The sequence below is a fragment of the Myotis nattereri genome (genome assembly GCF_964212035.1).
Source record: "Myotis nattereri genome assembly, chromosome: 6".
Classification (NCBI taxonomy): domain Eukaryota; kingdom Metazoa; phylum Chordata; class Mammalia; order Chiroptera; family Vespertilionidae; genus Myotis; species Myotis nattereri.
In genome coordinates this window covers 50,018,375-50,036,861 of record NC_138081.1, presented here as the reverse complement: position 1 = coordinate 50,036,861, position 18,487 = coordinate 50,018,375, and positions in this window count along the sequence as shown.

Genomic DNA, 18,487 nt, shown 5'->3' with positions numbered 1-18,487 from the left:
TTTTACAGAGGACTAAAGGCAATGCAATAGCACAAAGATAATTTTTTCTACAAATAATGCAAGAACTACTGGGCAAGCATATTAAAAAAATGATGTAAGCACTTTATTGCCTTCACAAATATTAACTAAAAATGCATCATAGACCTAAATATAAAACACAAGACTATAAAACTTTTAGAAGGTAGCACAGGGGAAGCCTAGATGACATTGGGTTGTAAAATACAACACAAAAGGCATGATGTATAAAAGAAATCACTGATAATGTAGATTTCATTGAAATTAAAAACACCTGCTCTAAGAAAGTCACTATAAGGAGAATGATAAGACAAGCCACAGACTGGGAGAAACTATTTGCAAAGGCATACCTGATAAAGAACTGTTATCCAAAATATACCAAGAACTCTTAGAATGTAACAACAACAAACACAACCCTATTAAAAAATGGTTCAAAACTTGAACATACATTCTACCAAAGAAGATATATAAATAATAAATTAAAACAAAGAATTACCACCACAAGATGGCCAAAATCGGGAACACTGACAACATAAAATTAAGGTGAGGATCTGGAATAATAGGAACTCTTATTTATTGCTAATAGGATTAAACATACTCTTACCACACAATCTAGCGATGGTGGTTCTTGGTGTTTACCTAAAGGAGTTGGAACTTTCATTTACACAAAAAAATATGTACACCAATGGTTACGGCAGTTTTATTCATAAGTCCTAAACTTGCAATGAACCAAGATCCCCTCTGGTAGGTGAATCAATAAATAAAAATTTGATATATCCAGATAACGGAATATTATTCAGTACTAAAAAGAAAGGAGCTATCAAGATATGACAAGACATGATGGAACCTTAAATGCATATTACTAAGTGAAAGATGTCAATCTGAAAAGGCTGCATACTTTTTAATTTCAAGTATATGACATTCTAGAAAGGGCAAAAACCATGGAGACAGTAAAAAGATCAGTGGTGATCAGGGGTTTGGAGGATAGAGAGAAGAATAGGCAGATCTCAGAGGATTTTTAAGACAGAGAAACTATTTGATAAAACTATACTGATAGATACATGATATTATACATTTGTTCAAACCTATAGAATGTACAATAACATGGGTAAACTCTAATGTAAACTCTGCGCTTTAGGTGATTATGATGTAAGTTCATCAAAGTACCACTCTGGTGGGTGAAGTTGATAATGAGGATGCTTTGTATGCATGAGGCAGGGGATATATGGTAGATCTCTTCACCTTCCTTTCAATTTTGTTGTGAATCTCAAATTGCTCTACAAACATAGTCTTCCAAATATGATGGAGATATTGACATAATATTTTGTGAATGCTTAATGTTTGCTGAAATGACTAATGCAGTGCTTGGCATGAATGAAGCAATATGTATTGGTTAAATTTAGATTCATGCTACAACAGGGTATAAGAACAAAAACACCAGCATATGCAACTCACGGGGCCAACATATACTCACATACAAACGCAGACAAGTGCACAAACACATAGACATAGTCATGACCTGAAATATTTGAGTCTTTATGTGAACAAGAAGAACCAAATATAAACCTGACAATCTCAGGTAGTTGTATTAGTTTGCTAGGACTTCCATAATAAAACCAAAGGACTTATATGCAAGCATCTAGGCCTAACCAATGGACACAGACAACAGGGGGGTGAGGGCATGAGTAGGGGGATGGGAGGTAATGTGGGATAAAGACACATATGTAATAACTTAATAAAAAAATAAAATAAAATACCACTGAGTGGTTGGTAAATAAAATACATTTATTTCCTCACTGTTCTGGTGGCTAGAAGTCCAAATTCACATCAGGAGGCTGAGTGTCTCCTAAGGCTTCACTCCTTGGCTTGTACAGAGTCACCTTTTTGCTGGGTCCTCACACAGTCTTTCTTCTGTGTGTATATTCTCCTAGCATCTCCATGTGTGTCCAAGTTTCTCTTCTGAGAGCCACAGTTAGATTGCATTAGGACCACTAATACCCTCATTTTAATCTATTTCCCTTCTTAAAAGCCCTATCTCCAAATATAGTCACATTCTGAAGTACCAGGGGTTAAGCTTCAACTTGTGAATTGAAGTGGTACAATTTAGTCCATAACAGTAGTGATAAATAATTTACATTAAACTATTTTCTATTAGTTACCACTATTAAAAAAATCAGTTTTACATTTCATAGATTTTCCCATACAATTTCAAACTCCATATTTCATTCTAGAGACATTAGTCACAAAAAGCCAGCAAAGCCTTCACAGACTATAGTATTGGACACAGCGTTTGGTGTAACTATGCCTTCAGTATAATCTTGCAATATATTTTACAGTTTTAAATTTTCCCTCTAAATTTGTCTTTATACTACACTGACATGTATCTGATGTTCAATTATTTTATCATTAATCTTATTTTTATGAGTAACTAAACATATATAAAAATAGAAATATTGCTTTTTAAGTTTGTGAATCTCCTTTAGTTTCATAGTTTAATTTCTTGACAATGTTCTCAGTTAAATATAAAAATAAACTTTTCAATCAATTTCATTGAGAGCATGCATGTTTTTAAAAAGTGTTTGATATTTAGTAATATTTATTCTTTGCACAATCATTCACGAAGTGAACTATTTATAAAATTCTGGTAATGATGATTAGAAAACAAAAGCCTATTGGCAATGTCTGTTAGTAAAAATAGCTTAGATGTTTCCCTTGTTAAATCATTTTTGTGTGTATGTTATAAAACACTCAAAAGAAAAATCATGTGGTGCTTATTTTTCATTTTACTAGGCACTGTTTACATTGTTTGTTTTTAAAAAAACACATTTTAAGCTGTCTCTATGTGAAGTTATTTGCTGCTATTTATTTTCTTTTTCACTTCAGAAGTCATAATTTTCTTTTTAAAAATCTGAAATAAATATATCTGACTTTCCAAAAGTTTCATGGAGTTGCACACTCCAGGGGATATCATAGTTTTAAAGAACCTCCACAATATAAAATAATACTTCAATAACTGATGACAAATGAGATAACACAAATGCATACAAGAATTTTCTTAATTAATGACTAAATATACAATTACACCCAATGGTGAGCTTTTCTTTAATCAGAACTCTTCAGGGAATAGGACAATTAATCAAACCATTAAGATTTTTATTTTATATATTACTAAGATTTTTCTTAAAAGTTCAATAATTTTTTGCCACATAAATTTACACTTTATAAGGCAATGTAGCTGATGCTGCAGGTTTAATTAATTTTCTTACTTTTATTACTTTTTTCCTAATTAACTGTTTTTTAATGAAAGCCTTGAGATTACTATGCTCAAATATTATGTGCTCATTACTTTCATGCAGGCCATCACCTAAAGAGTCTTCAGAGACAACATCAAATAGTTTGGTAGCCTCAAATGGATATGGGACGCAGACTCTGTACTGAAATGAAGGAAACATTTTCCAATAACTTGCTCTTCTTTTCACTCTCTGCAGAGCAGCCTTTGTGTGTGGTGTTCATTGGGCAGTTCTTACATATGATCATTCATTAGCCCTTTGGTCTTTGGTCAGATAGTAAGAAGAGGAAAAAGGTAAAGATAAGACTAAATTGGAGGAGTAGGACACAGTGTAGGAATGTCAGCCTGACAGAGGAGTGCATGGCTCTCCAGAGGATGAAAGATCAGTGTGTGGTAGTGGGTAGAGGTGAATAAAATACCTGTACAGGTAGGAAAGGACGTAGTCTGTGTACTTGCATGCTTCTGACATGATGCTCATGGAGATCAATCAGAATAGCAAATCTGCATTTGCTGCTGGCGTCATCTCCAGAAGTCAACCCTAGAGAAGCTATAGAAGAAGAAAACATGTACTGAGATAAACCAAATAAAATCTTTGTGAAACCTGTCATTGACTGGGATAATGGGTCTCAGCTAGGGCAGGGGTGGCCAGAAGGCAGTGTCAGAATAGGTTGAGAAGAGTTTATAAATTCTACTTTTTCTTCCTCACAACATTGCCTGGGCAAAACTGTTTCCCCTCCTTTGCCATGTAAATCAATAGTAACAGTCAAGATCACCAGTGGGCAGGAGGTGGCAGTTATAATTTGAAGGCTGCACAAAAGCCCTACTGGATTGGGAATCTAGTGATAAGAGATGCAGTTTATCCTTGTGTCTGCATCCAACCTCTAGGGCTGATAGGCTGCTCTTGACTTACTGCTTCTTTGTAAAAATGTTACAGGCAAAGCCTAGCCCACACTGTTTGCTTTGTGCTATGCCAGCAAATGGGGTTGTCTAACATTTTGGTGACTGACTTTTCTGCCCTGAACATGATTTTTACTTCCTTTTAAACTCCTGGGAAGTGACAGCGATAGTCTCATGTCCATCAGTCTCCAGTGCACAGCATCAGACAAGATAGCCTTTAACCCAAAGAAAAAGAAAGCACAGGGCAATTAATTACACACACGAGTTGCATGTGTGCCGTAGAAGAAAAACAATAACATGTCAAAAACAAAAGGAGACTCATATTGGATTCAACAGCAACAAAGCAAAACTAGGTCCAATAAGATATTGGAGAGAAGTGTATGAGACAAAGGAAAGTGGGTGTTATAAGCTGGTAAGATTTTACTACACTTGATCTTAGCCAAAAGGCCGAGAAGCGATAGGTAAGATTTTTCAAAAGCTGAAATATCCATCGCAAAATCCATCTATCAAACACTTAAGCCTCTAAATTTACAGTTATAACTGACACTGAGACAAAATAACTCACTACATAAAAGAGAAATAAGCCTGACCAGTGTGGCTCAGTGATTGAGCATCCACCAAAAACCAGAAGGTGACAGTTCAATTCCCGATCAGGGCACTTGCCCTGGTTGTGGGCTCGATCCCCAGTGTGGAGCGTGCAGGAGGCAGCCAATCAATGATTCTCTCTCATCATTGGTGTTTCTATCTCTCTCTCTCTACCTTCCTCTCTGAAATCAATACAAATATATTTTTAAAAGAGAGAGAAATAAGAGCAGATTAATTTCTACAACTGTATATATGGTGAGCTGGACACCAAATATATCTAAATGGGAAAAGTAAAATTATAACGTTAATGGAAAATTAGGGGTTCTTTTTAAACACACCCCAAACAAGTTAGAAAAAAAAAAATATATATATATATATATATATATATATATATATATATATATATCTGTCAACACCAAAATTAAGTATTTCTTCTCAATAAATTATACCATGTGCTCTTTCCCAAGTAAATGGGCAGATGTTAATATCCAGTACAAACCTATTTCTCAATGTTTAAAATTGATAAACTATTAACATCTATTGTGGCCATACACCAACAGAAAAATACAGATGAACAGAAGCTATGAAAACAAATGAAAGCCCAAACAGTTAATAAACATATAAAGAGATATACATGCTAATTAATAATTAGAAAAAATGCAAGTAAAGTGAGATATCACCTTAAATTAATTAGATTGACAAATATTAAAAATCTGGATAAACTTAGTGTTGCTAAATGTGTAGATATAGGAGCTTGCATGCATTGTAAGAAAGTCTGTAACTAAAGAATTTCACTCCTGGGTATGAATCCTAGAAAAATGAACATTCAGTTCTATGAGGGACCAGGCATAAGGATTTAATATAGTGATTTTGTTGTGATATATGAAATTTGGTCAATCTAGGTGTTTGCTGGGTGATTGTATATACTAATGTCAATATAAAGAAATACTGAAGACATATTACTTAATAAAAAAAGTAAGAATCAGATTAAGATATGTAGTAAAATACTATTCACATAAATTATAAATTGATGTATAAAAATACAAATAAACATTTTTCAAGAATGCATATTCATCAAACATATTAAAATGGTGGCAGTTGCCCTGCCAGCGTGGCTCAAGCATGAGTATTGGGGGTCAGGGTTCAATTCCCAATCAGGGCACATGCCTGGGCTGTGAACAAGATTCACAGAAGTGGGCGTACAGGAGGCAGCTGATCAATGATTCTCTCTCATCATTCATGTTTCTATCTCTCCCTCTCCCTTCCTCTCTGAAATCAATAAAAAATATTTTTATTTTTAAAAAACAATGGCAGTGACATAGAGATAGGGGAGTTCTGCATGGGTGTTAGCAATGAGAATGGAGTGTGTTGAATAAATAAAACAAGAGAACTTGTTGGGACAAAATAGCTTAAAATAAAAAGTATGATTAACTTAACCATCTGAAACCAAAAGAAAAAAGTGTAAAGCATTTTAAGAAAAAAAAAACAAGAGGATAATGTAAAAACTACGTAAGTATGCAGAGGATTTTTACTCTTAACCAACTTACATTATCTACTTTGTTAAAAAAGTCTTCTCCACACAATTGAATTTAATAATAGCAAGGGTATGATTATTGACATTATTAACGTTGTTTTATTTCTTCTGAAATATAATTTCTTATCATCATATAAATATGACTATTGAACAGTATACTTATTACCTCTGTTCTTATTGTTTTAATACCATTAAAATAGACTTTCATCTATTTTCTCTAATTGAAGTTCATTTTATATTGATATATTTATAATGCAAATTTAAGAACATATTTCAGAAATTACCAAGACTAGGAAATTAGCATATCTAAAATTTTCATTTAATTTTATTAGAGAAATTTGATTTCAAGAAGTTTTCAATGAATAAATCAAAGTCAGTGACTTTTTTGTTTTTAATAACTTTTTAAAAATCCATCTATCAGTAGATATAACATTGTAATTAATTTTGAGAACATTTTAATTTACAGGCTCAAATTCTATATCTTGTATTCCAATTTAAAAATCTAATATACCAATTTATATTAATGAAGATTCTTGGGACGAAAATACGTCCTCATGCTTGTTATATATAAAGCATTGACATTTTGGTCTCTATTATTCTGATTCTCAAAATGGCTTCCAAGAGACAAATCATTCACTTTCTATTATGATTAGAAATGCTTTTCTTGCTTCATATTTTGAATAATTTCCTGATTCTTTACAAGTACTATGCCAAGTACAAAAAAAAAGGATGTCAAATATCACTGGAGGTAGGTTTTTAAAATCATTTTTTAGGTAGATTTTGCTGTTTGAAAGTCAAAATTATAAAACAGCTACACAATAATAACTTTCTCCCACCTGTCTATAAATATTCCATTTAGAACAAGGTCTGGGGGTCTAGGTTTTATGTACTTTTATCTCTCTCTTACTCATGCTATTTTTTCATTTCTCTTCTATTTTCTCCACATCCTTGATTTTATGATTATGTTTATAATAGCATATATGTAAGTCAGATAAGATAAACTTTTATATACTTCCTTCTCTTGCAAACTTTTAAGTCACATAAAAATAATCTGTCTTGATGAATGAAATTCAGAGGAAGAACACTTTACTTCTAATGTGCAGGCCATTGTAGAGTACAATTAATCATATATTCTAACAACTAACAAAACAATTTCTTAAGTAGTACCCTTCTCTTTAACTAAATTAATTACATGATTTTTAAAAAAATCATATAGTATGAGTCACATTAAAGAGGTAGAGAATTACAAACTGAGGATAGGAGTTTCATTTCTATTTCTGGGACAGCATTCATGAGGAAATATATTAAATCTATCCTTTTTTTAAACATTCATTCAACAATTGTGTAAACCTTAGCAACAGTGCTAGCCATCAGGTGTACAATTGTTTCCCACTGATGAAAGTTAAAAGTCAGAAAAGACAAAAATAATAAGGGATATACACTATTCAGTGTAATACTAAAAATGTCCTGAGTAACAAATGGCAGGTTTAGGATAGCAGAAAAAAAAAAATTATGGCTTTCTGAGCAATCCTGACATGAGATTGTCCTGACATGAAATTGTTTAGGTGAAAGTAGAAAGGTCAACTTCATCCACTCCATCTCTTCTTCAATCTCTCCTCTATTATGTGGCCAAATAAATCTACTTAAAATTCACATGAGATGCCATGTTTAATGGGCTCTAAAATTTTCAACTTAAAATCCTTTGGTGCTCAATTCTTAACATTACCTGAAAGCGTCTCTATGGGTTATATATACTTTCACCTCAGAGAAGAACAGCCTTTCCATTTGTTGTTTCTAATGCCTGGCAACTTATTCCCATATTGTCTTTTCCATGCTGTTAACTCATTTAGAACCCCCTCGACAGAAATGAGGAAGGTATAGCTGTTCCAACAATTTTTTTGAGCTTCCTTTAAGTGAGAGATCCTCTCTAGTTAGATGCACATTTCCAGGAATCCAAGAAAACTAGTACATTCTTAACTTATTGACACATAACTTACTTCATTAGTCTCTACAATTTGTTTATACAAGGTACCAAACTAAGTCTTCCCAATAAATATTTGCTCATACACACCCCAGAGATAACCATGAGACTAGTTTTCATCTAAAACTTTAAGTCTATAAAATATGCAATGAGATGGCAAATTGTCTTTTTCAACTGATGGTGCTTATTCTGCTGGGAAGTAAAATCTCAAAGTCCTTTAACTTCTTTCCATATGAAATTATCCTATACTTTAGCTTACTAGTTCAAAATTAAGTGTAAGGTAAAAGTTATTCATGTTGGGCACTGTATTTGTGATTTTTTACCAGTGACCATTTGTTAGTTTCATCCACCAAATACTATAGTACTATACAGTCTCAGGAAAATCAATAAGTTAGAATACATAAAAGCACTTTGCAATGATTAACAAGTTTGAAATTCTAAAATGCAGTATTTTGGGAATAGTAGTTCTGTCCTCAGTAAAGAACTGGTGTTATTCTTCTGAGACATACATCAACAGTTGCATTTTCTTAGTTGTGAGAAATCTATACAAGCAAGTCAAGCTTCCAGTCTGAATCTGAATTATTCTTATTGCTATCATTTGATTGCCAAAAATGTGAATAAGCACTCATGAAAAATAAAAGGCTGCTGTAAATTGTTTTCATTTGCTTTCCTGTTTGCAAATTCACCCTCTTCTGTCTATGCTGAAAAAATATGTTTTTGCAGTTTTACATTTGATAAAATCTTACAAGGATTTAGAAGATCAAGAACTGGAATATATGTAGTTGAAATTAATGGCTTGCTCCAAATATTATCCCACAGGACTGAGAAGAAACCTATTTTCTAAAAGAGGAATTAAATACTGTTTTTTAGAGATCCCTTCATTAAATGCCTTTGAAGTACCACATGCATGAAGAGACACAGTGGGTACTATGACTTCCAAAGTGTGTATATTTGGAGGACTTCTGTGAGTTGAAAATATGTGTGTGAACACATAATTTTGCATGAGATTGGTTTCTACTTGGCATCTTCTAGATAAAATTGATCAGTTTCAGGCTGTTAAAAATCAAGTTGATTTAAATAATCATAATTACTTATTAACAATGATGTCTGTTAATTACACAAATGATAACAATACAAATCTAACTTAAATATGTACAGTAACTCTATGGGCACTTACAAGCCAGCATGAAAAAAGATTCAGCACACAGACTTTCTCTTTTCTCTTTATCCACTTCACCCTAAGTTAAGGGAACATCCTTGATAGAAATTCCTCTTTGTTTGTTTTTCTCCAGAGACTTAAGCAAACATTAACCATTTTCATTTTGAAGTAGGATTTTTTTCTTTGTATAATTGCAAAATCTAAAATAATGCAATGGTCTCACCTTTGGGAACTGATTAAATAAATTACTACATTTCATTATAATTAAATACCATGACAACAATTTTAAAAGAGATACAACACATTTGGTAAAAAATAGTGTTTTCTTTAAACAATGAACATGAATGTATATCTGTATGGAAAATTTCCAAGGGAATTTATATCAAATTCTCTTTATATTAATTTAAGGACTTCTATTAGTATGTAGTTAGTTTGGATGTGAGTAATATTGTTCTATTTTTTTATATTTTTCTAATTTTCTATAATAAATGTCTATTTTATATATATCATAATAATTACTGTTTTAGATGAAATGCTTATTTATATGGATTATATAAAAGCTTTCCTAACCATAATGCACATACATGTTGTGCTCACCAGCTGTGAGGTTTTTGAGAACTCACCACAAGATAATTTCCTGCCTCAGACAGACCGGGACACAATCTAATCAGAAACTTGTGAACATATTCTTTCCGGTCAAGAGCAAGCTTTGTGTCTACTTATATAGCCAAGAAATCTAATAGTATCCGACCTCATTACATAAAACTTATGTAAGAGCATTCTTAGTAAAAAGAAATAATGTGATTGATGGCTTCAAAAAGAAAGTGATATTCAGTTGTTTTGATAAACCTAAGCATTTTCAGGCAAGGAAAAATGGTGTTTTGCACCTACTTCTGCATCAGCACTTTAAAACTGACATGGATAGAGAAGCTGGAGTTCTTGAGAGAAATGATCACAATGATAAGAGGATTTTCAAACCTGCCACATGAGGTAGTGTTGTGATCTTTAGCAAGAATAGTAGACTCGAAAGAGAAACGATAGCTATCCTGAGATGCTAGAGAACGTGTCAAGAGAAAGATACATGGTATATTGCCTGATTGCTCAGCTGTTGCCAAACAGAGGAAAGTATTTGATGATTGATTAAAACAAAGAAAGTACTTTTAAAATAATTGGAACAATTTGAAAATGAATGAGATCACCACTGAATAAAGTATAGTCCACGTAACTAAATAAATTCAAGCTGATCTTGGATGGTGAATTACTAGAAATATTTAACAATATTGATGGGTCAAGAAGAGATTGCATATCTTTTATTCTAAGATTTGATCATTCTGAGGTAAGCCAGAAGTAAAAAGCATCGGTCCATTTTAAGTATGTGCATGTGATGGAGGATTTTGCAGGTAGTAGAAGAGGTGATGACAAAAGTAAAAAAGATTTAAAAAGTTACGTAAAAAATAACACATATCAATACAGTGATTCCAAATCAACTGACTACTGTCAAAAATGTGAACACTATAAAGAACAGACTCACACTCTATTAATATGGATGTGAAAAAATGCTTCTTTAAAAATTAATTTGTTTAGAATCCTTATGCCCTGTTTCTTATTCAAGTTTCTCTCTCTCCAGGCTCAGGTCAAAATTCTGGAATACCTATGCATGCCAAGACATTTAGGGGTGGGCTTCCTGCAGCTGTCCATGAACATGAACCTGGAAGGTTTCCATCCCAGGAGGCCTGACTTAGTCTTCCCCTTGTGGGCTTTGCTTAGGGAACAGAAAGCTACTCCTGGGATGTCCAGACATTCTGGAGTCTTTCTGCACCCAATACAGCACTGCAGGAAAGCAGACACAAATGTAATCCCAAAGGAGTATCTTTCTAGTTGGGCAAGAGAAACTCCTTTTCCCTTCTGCTTTTGGATATATAACCCTGCAATCCTCTCAAGATTTTAGACAATATGTTTTGTCTGTAGTAGTGAATCCTTTCCTCTGCCTGGGGCTTATGCTTTTTGAAGGTGAAGCCAAGACACCTTACAGGAATTTCCTGCCCTGCTACATGCATTCTCAAGGCAATAAATGCAAACGTAGCACTTGCTTAAATGAAGATGAGAAAGTGAGAGATGTAACTATTATCAAAAACACGAATGTATCAAAATATCACATTCTTTTCAAAATGAAAAAACATACGTACATTTTTTTCCTTGATATTCCAATGATTCTTTTATACATTTTTTATTAAATTTTTTTTGGTGATATTGGTCAATATATTTATACTAGAGGCCCATTGCACAAAGAGATTCGTACAATAGGCCTTCCCTTCCCCTGGCTGCCGGCACTGGTTTTCCTCTGGCACCCGGGACCCAGGCCTTCACAGCTCCAGCCAGAGCCTTCAGTCTCTCTCTGAAGCTTCACGCCTATGTATACAAATTAACCGCCATCTTTGTTGGGTTAATTTGCATACTCTCCTGATTGGCTGGTGAGCATAGCAGAGGGACAGTCAATTTACATGTTTGTCTATTATTAGGTAAGAAGATTGGTTTCAGGTGTACAATTCTATAACACATCATTTGTATACTAGCATTTATATTGTGTGTTCACCACTGAGAGTTAAAATGTCCTATGTTTTTAAGTGGAAGACATCAGTGAGATAGGAGTCTGGAGCAAGATGCTTAAGAAAGCACCAGGAGTCAGTTTCTTAAATGGAAATTTCAAGAAGGGCTAGCAGTGAATTATGCAAATGACAGAAAGATCACTTTTATAACAAAGACCAGTTCAATCACATTAAGATAATGGGGCTGAGAAGAGATTGAGTGCATCTTTGGTTGGCGATGGAGACCTCGTCAGCACACTCTCCAGAAAGGCTCCAGCAGGAGTGGAATGTTTCACCATTTGCGCAGCCTCCACTTCACTCTTTGCTCTCTAATTCACACGTGGACAGGCCTTCCTTTGCTGTGTCTTCATCAACATGCCTTCTCTATGGCGGGGTGTGTTTTTTAGCACATATCAGCAACAGAAGGACATGTCAGAACTTTGTTCACACAGCAGATACTGATGAGGCAGGGTCAGCGGGAAGTCACTGATAATCATTTTGAAAACTGCCACTGCCTTCAATAATAATTCTGTCATAGTAATAGCTACAAATTCCCTACAAGTGTGCAGTTCTCATGGTTGAGAAAATCCTGGCAATGTAAACTGGGCTGTTTTCATTAGCAGGAAAGAGGGTATTGTAATTATAACAAAAATCCATATTCCTCTCCCAAATCCACATTCCTCTTCGATATAAAAGACACAATCTGATTTTAACAGATAGGTATAGATTACATTTCTTAAACAACTTTGCAGCAAAACAAACTCAGGTTCTCAGAGCAGAATGTAACTATAATTGATGTGTATAGATTCTGGTAGGTGTCCTTAAATGAAAGGCATGTTTATTTCTCTGACTTTCTTGGTGGTTAGAATGTAGATGGAATGGCTGGAATTAAAACAGTTATCTTGGACTATGAGGTTCTTTGAAGATGATAGAGCAATAGGAATAAAGGAACCGGTGCTATTGGTATTGTTAGAGTTATATTTCAACCCTAGAGTTAGTATTTTTTATGTGATGAGTAAACTTCTATTTGGTTTCAGCTACTCCGCTTTTTTTAAAACCTCAAATTCAAATCTAATTCTAAAATATTTAACAATCTATGCATGTTTTTGTTAATATTCAGAACCCAAACTGTTATGAAATTTGTATGCTCATTAACGGCTTTAGAAATCATCTGCAGAATAAAATATTGTTGGAGTTAAAATACTTTTATATCCACTTAAATGATATGCAGTTGCCATAAAAAGATTTATATGCTATCTTAAGCATTTGTATCAGAAAATAATTGGTGTGTTTTTAATTAATTATTTAAATTTATAGTTACGATATAATTAAGAAAAAAATACACAGACTTCAATTAGTTCTCAAAGGTATTCAGAATACCTCTGGGGGAAACAACAACAATAATTAAACTCCTTCACATTAGCCAAAACATGTTTCATGCTTATAAACAAAATTTTGTTTGCTATGGAAATTCCACGGTTAAAGAAGCAAATATTTTCCAAATAGCAAATAGTGTATCTGCACTTAGTATTTTAGAGTTTGAGAGACTCTCCTTTAGAGTTTAGAGCAGCTTAGACGACACATGACAAAATGCTCAAGTACTTAAGACCTTATAAACCTCTTTTTCCAACCTTACTAAAACCTGAGAACTCAAGCTGGCAAGCCATGAGTGGTTGGCTGTGTGAACAAAATAGGTCCCCCCAGAAGACCAATTATGGTTCAACACTTTTCATAAACAAAATAATACTTCTTAGTATTTATAAGAAAAGAAAACATTTGTTCTCTGATTTAAAATATGGCACATGAATGGGTACTGTTTGTTGTTCAGTAACCATTGTGCAACCAGATTCAGGCAGAATGAAATCCTAACCATATAAGTCATGAACCACAGAGCAATATTTTGGTCAATGACAGACCATGTAAAAGACTATGGTCACATGAGATTATAATGGAGCTGTGGTGTCTTAGCTGTGGTCATGTCTTGGTGCAACACATTACTCATGTGTTTGTGGTGATGCTGGTAGAAACAAACCAGCACTGTGAGTCATACATACAGTTATGTAGACTACGTAATACTCGATAATAAATGACTATGTTACTGGCTTGTGAATTTATCATACGATAAATTTTATTGTAATTTTAGAGTATACTTTTTTCTACTTATAACAAAAAGTTTGCTATAAAACAGTATGTCCTGTTACGCCAGCAAGCCTTATGTATCTCCTGTTTATGAAGTCTCTCGATTGCATCATTTTCTGTTTCACTTGATCTAATCTCTTATTCTGTAAATTGATTGCAGCCTAAGTGTACAGTGTTTATAAAATCTACAGTAGTATAGAGTAATGTCCTAGGCCTTCACATTCAGTCACCACTCACATACTGACTCACTGAATGCAACCTCCGGTCCTGCAAGCTTCATTCACGGTAAGTGTACCGTTATAGAGGTACACTTTTTAAAATCTTTAATACCATATTTTTACACTACCTTTTCCTTTGAAGGATGTCTTTAAATACACAAATACCATCATGTTACAAATTGCCTATAGTTTGTTCAGTACATTGGCATGTTGCACAGTTTTGTAGCTTAGGAACAAGAAGCCTAGATGTGTGTAGTAGACTATACCATCGGGGTTTGTGTAAATGTACCCTCTGATTTCCACACAAGAAGACCACCTAACGGTGCATTTCTCATAAAGTATCCCTGTCGTTAAGCAGTGCATGGCTGTATAAGGACACAATTGCCATTAATTTCAAGTAGGGCTTTCTCTTGTGGAAGGACTTAACTTACCCTCAGTTTAAGCCATGTTCATTAATTTTATCTAGCAACTTAAAGCCATTTTCCCACATTATTTTGCATGTATAGCTATTTATCAATTAACAGAGAAAGGCCCAGTTATAAAGCACGTCCTGGAAAGAATATATTGGGTGAACTTGAATGACATAGGATGCTGTTAAGGATTTAACAATACTGTTAACATGCCTGGGCTTTACAATTATGGTTCTGTATTTCTCCTATCTTCCTTGTTTGATTGAAATCCTGGCATAATTTAAAAATTGTTTTGTGTGTGTATGAGAGAGAAAAGAATATTTAAAAATCCTGTGAGGGAGAGAAATGTACCCCTTTCAGACTCATCATATACCACATAGCCAACATATTTATGCCTCTACTTAAACCTAATTGTTACATTTAGTACTTCAAGATTTAAAGTCATTTTGGCCTTATTTCTGGCCATACATACGTTCTTGTGTTTAAAATTATCTTAAAATGATGGTTGTATTTATTTTGGTGACATTGGCCTCTATGTGAAAGAATGAGTATAATCTGCTTGTGTTTAACATGGGCTATGGTGGGGTAGGGAAGGAGTTTCTTAGGAATGGTGTATAGTAGCAAAGAGACCATGACCAGTAAGGAGAATCCAGTCCTTCAAAAAATGAAGCCAGTTTTAGATGCCTTTAGAAAATAAAATGTAACACTGAAGAGAGGGATAGGTCATTTGGAAACCACACAGAAACAACCTCCTATTGGTTTAAAATTATTCAATTTATTCCTTGAATGTAGGTTCTAATTTATACCTTGTTTCTTTTGTTCCTGCTTCTGAATTTAAAGACACAACTGTGGGCTACACTAACAGTTGCTTTAGGGCAACCTTGAGTTGAGATAATTACATTTGTTTTATTATTGTGTAATCCTAGGCTGCTGTTATTAGGATGAAGTAAGAAGAGTGGCTCATTCTATACTTAAAATGTTTTTTTTACATTTAGTTCTCCTAAATAGGTTTCTAAACCCTCAAGGTTTATTGTGTTTTATTTTGGAATAAGAGGTCCATTAACTTGCTAAGAACTTTTCACAGAAACTTATGGCTGCCCTTGATAATAGTCTCTGTAACTGGCAATATAGAGACAGGATGAAAATGAGTACAACTGTTTTGTCAGCGGGCTAGGTTCATGGTAGATATTGTTTAAATATTATGAAGACTTGCCAAAAATATCCTTCCTGGGCCATACATTTGGATATAATTCTTTTGATAAATTTAAATCATAATTTCTGGATGAAATTAAATTACAGGACAGTTGGGGTCATTTTTTCCTCCTGCTCTTATTAATTCCACAAATGGGTGATACCTCTACACTTGCATGCAGATCAGTGTCTTTACATTTTTTAAGGAATCTCCATTGTGTTTTCCAAAGTGGCAGCACCATTTTACATTCCCACTAATAGTGCCCAAGGCTCCCAATTTCTCCACATCAACACCAGCACATCTTCCATTATAACGGTCATCCTAAGATGTAGGAGGTGATGTCTTACTGTGGTTTTGATTTGCATTTATTTACTTGATGAGTAAGGATGCTGAGCATCTTTTTACGCACCTGTTGTATGTCTTTTCAGAAACACCTATTCAGATCCTTGGCCCATTTTTTTAATTATTTTTTTTAACTATTGACTTGTTGGAATTCCATATAAACTTTAGAGGTTAATTCTGTATCCTAATATATAAAAACCCTGGGTCTGTCACGACTGGAGGCTTGACAAACCAGAAGTCAGCCCTGCTGACTGCTGCGGCTGCAGGCGTGGTGATCCAGCACTGACTGCTGAGGGGGCTGTGAATCAGGCCTGGAGAGAGGCCTGAAGAGAGAAGCAGGGTTTGATCTGTAGCCTCTGTGGCAGCTGTTGATCAGCACTTGCCTCTCTCTTTCTCTCCTGGCCAGACCAGCAGCTGTGCCTCCATTTCTTTGTAGGCCTCCACCTGGGCTGCTGATCAGCCCCACATTTCCATCGGGCCCTGTTGATAGACCCAGAGACGCTGAATGGCATAGAAACCGACCAATCAGAACCAAATCTGGGTGAAGTGTGAGGAGCCAATGGCTGCCTAGGAGGTGGAGCTTTTGACGCTGACTGGCATAGAAACTGACCCATCAGAACCCAATTGGCCAGCAGAGGAGGGCAGTTGGGGGCGAGATCAGGCTGGCAGAGGAGGGAAGTTGGGGGCAATCAGGCAGGCAGTCAGAGAGGTTAGAGGTGATCAGGCAGTGAGGCAGAGGCAGTTAGGTGAGATCAGGCAGGCAGGCAGGTGAGTGGTTAGGAGCCAGTGGTCCCAGATTGTGAGAGGGATGTCTGACTGCCGGTTTAGGCCCAGTCCCTGTGGTATTGGGCCTAAACCAGCAGTCGGACATCCCCTAAGGGGTCCTGATTGGAGAGGGTACCAGCTGGGCTGAAGGAACGGCCCCTCCATGCAGAAATTTTGTGCACTGGGCCAGTAGTTATATATATAATTTGAAAATATTTTCTCCCATTACTTGGCTTGCTTTTTCACTGTCATTGTTTTCTTTGCTATTAGATTATTTTTAAACTTCACCATCATCCTTATTTTGCTATTGTATAATACACTGTTCCCAGAAACAAAATGTGGATTATCACAGTTATTTCTCTAGAAGGAAATCTGCATTAGAGATACTATACAATATAAAGTATTTGATTATTGCAAGGAGGTTTGAAGTGTTTTGCATCTGTCATACTTTCAATAATAAAAATAAATTAAAAAAATAAAGTGCTTTATCTGTATGAAATGTACAATTGTTATTATATTCATTTTAATTAACACAAGGCATAAAGTATCAATGCCATAACTATCTTGTCAGTCACTTAATTCTCTTAAAAAATTTAAAACATATTTTTGTTTAGTATTTTCAGTTAGTTTTTTGGGAACACTACTCAGCTTATTTTGTCCTATTGCTGAAATGGAATTATAATAGAAACTCTTATATCTTTAAGTGTGAATGAATTACTAATACTCTGAAAATAGTTGAGCATTATTTTATAATTTCAAGTATGATTATATCCTGTGACTAAACAATTTTATAGGGAGATATGTACAATGGTATACACATATGTGTAATAATCTATACTAATAAAAGGCAATATGCTAATTAGACCAGACATTTTCTGGACCTTCTTCCAGCCATCCTTCCTGACAAAGCCACGGTGGCAGGGTCCGAGGCAGAAGCAGCTAGGGGTGATCAGGCCAGCAGAGGAGAGCAGTTAGGAGCGATCAGGCTGGCAGGGGAGAGCAATTAGGGGCAATCAGGCAGTCAGGCAGAGTGGTTAGGGGTGATAAGGCAGGCAGCCAGGCAGGTGAATGGTTAGGAGCCAGCAGTCCCAGATTGCAAGAGGGATGTCCAACTGCCGGTTTAGGTTCAGTAAACCAGCAGTTGGCCATCCCCTGTGGGGTCTCAGATTGGAGAGGGTGCAGGCCGGGCTGAGGGACCCCCCCATGCACAAATTTCATGCGCTGGGCTTTTAGTATCTATACTAATAACAGGGTAATATGCTAATTAGAACAGACATCTTCCAGACATCCTTCTGGACAAAGCCACGGTGGCAGGGCCATGGCAGAGGCAGTTAGGGGAGACCAGGCTGGCAGGGGAGAGCAGTTGGGGGGATCAG